The sequence below is a fragment of the Hipposideros armiger genome, unplaced genomic scaffold, assembly GCF_001890085.2.
Source record: "Hipposideros armiger isolate ML-2016 unplaced genomic scaffold, ASM189008v1 scaffold_101, whole genome shotgun sequence".
Classification (NCBI taxonomy): domain Eukaryota; kingdom Metazoa; phylum Chordata; class Mammalia; order Chiroptera; family Hipposideridae; genus Hipposideros; species Hipposideros armiger.
Genome location: NW_017731451.1, coordinates 2,389,178 through 2,390,464, shown reverse-complemented (window position 1 = coordinate 2,390,464; position 1,287 = coordinate 2,389,178). Strand labels below are relative to the sequence as shown.

The 1,287-nt window shown below is 70.6% G+C and overlaps 1 protein-coding gene across 4 annotated transcripts in view; it reads right to left on the bottom strand.

Annotated features, from left to right (window-relative positions):
- Positions 1–1,071, bottom strand: part of FYN (FYN proto-oncogene, Src family tyrosine kinase) — a 208,825-nt gene extending 207,754 nt beyond the window's left edge. For 2 of the 4 annotated variants that reach the window (XM_019646357.1, XM_019646356.1), the window contains exon 1: positions 601–1,009. The gene's annotated coding sequence lies outside the window, so the exon portion shown is untranslated. Of the gene's footprint in view, positions 1–600 lie in introns of all 4 variants that reach the window. The other 2 variants (XM_019646354.1, XM_019646359.1) reach the window with 2 other exon arrangements.
- Positions 1,072–1,287: the final 216 nt, after the last annotated feature.

The window sequence follows — 1,287 nt, the reverse complement described above, 5'->3', positions numbered from 1 at the left end:
GGGAGTAGAGAGGAAATCTAGCGAGCAGGGAAGGTGGGTGGGTGGTGGCACAGGAAGAGTGAAGGGGAGGCTGGGGGAGCGCAAGGGAGGTGCCAGAAATAGGCAGGAGGATGCGATGGGGAGGGAGACGGCCGCGGAAGGAGGAGGCCGAGAGGTGGAAGAGTGGGGCAGGGGTGGGGTGGGGAGCGAAGCAGCACGGGGCATCAATTATTAAGTGATTACATCATCCCTGACATTAAAACAACACACACAGCCCGGGTCCCCGCGGGGGGCCCCGAAAGGAGGGCGGGGGCGGAGTCTGGGCCAGCCTCGTCTCCAAGCCTATTCCGATTCTCACCCCGCGCCCGCTCGCCGGCGAGAAAATGGGCCCCCATTCCTGCGCTAACTCGGGGCTGCACCCCGCAGAGGTGCCTCTGGCTCGGCCGCAGGAAGACTCCGAACGGGGCCAACTCCCCGGCAGCCCCGCGGGGCGCCCCAGAGGCGGCGGCCAAGAGACTGCAGCGCGGGGCCCCACGGCAGGGGCAGCGGAGCGCGGGGGTGCCTGCAGCCTGTTTCCGCAGCATCCCCGCGGCCTCCCTCAGCGCATCCCCGGCCGCTTACCTGTTCGGTACTCAGGCTCCGGAACCCTTTCACATGGTCCTGTCCCCGCCCTCCTCCAGCGCGGCTGAGGCAGCTCCGGTGGCTTCGGGGGCCCGGAGCCGGTGGGCCTTCGGGGAGCGCCGAGGGGGCGGCGCCGGGTGTTCCCGGCCCGGCGGCCGGATCCCTTCCTGGCGCGGGCGGCGGCCGCCGGGCGGTGCGGTTCAGGCGGCGGCTTTGTGTGCGGCCCGGGAGCCCACGGTGAGCTGGGCGAAGCGCCGCGCGCCCGGACCGCGGAGGACGCGCTGCTCCGAGGGCAGCCTCTCCTCTGTTCCCGCGGCCAGCGAGCGGGCGGGTCAACGCGGCCTTCGGCTCACAACGACCCCTCCTCCTCTCCCGCGGCAGCCCCCTCCCCGCCGGCTCCGCTCTTGACAGATGGCGCAACTGCAACCACACGCCGCCGCTGCCGCGGCTGCTCGCAGCTACCAGCGCTGATGCTCCAGCCCTTCAAGCCCCAGCCCAGAGTGAGGAGGGGGCGGGACGCACCCTGAGAGTGGCAGGACCCGCTACCCTATCAGCGAGCCCCTCGGGAGCTACAAGCGGCGACCATTGGTGTCGGGACGGGGGCGGGACTGAAATGGGTGGGGCCACCGAGTGGGTTGAGCGTAACTGTGGCAGCCGGCATCCTGGCGTGTTGGTTGAGTGTGTTGA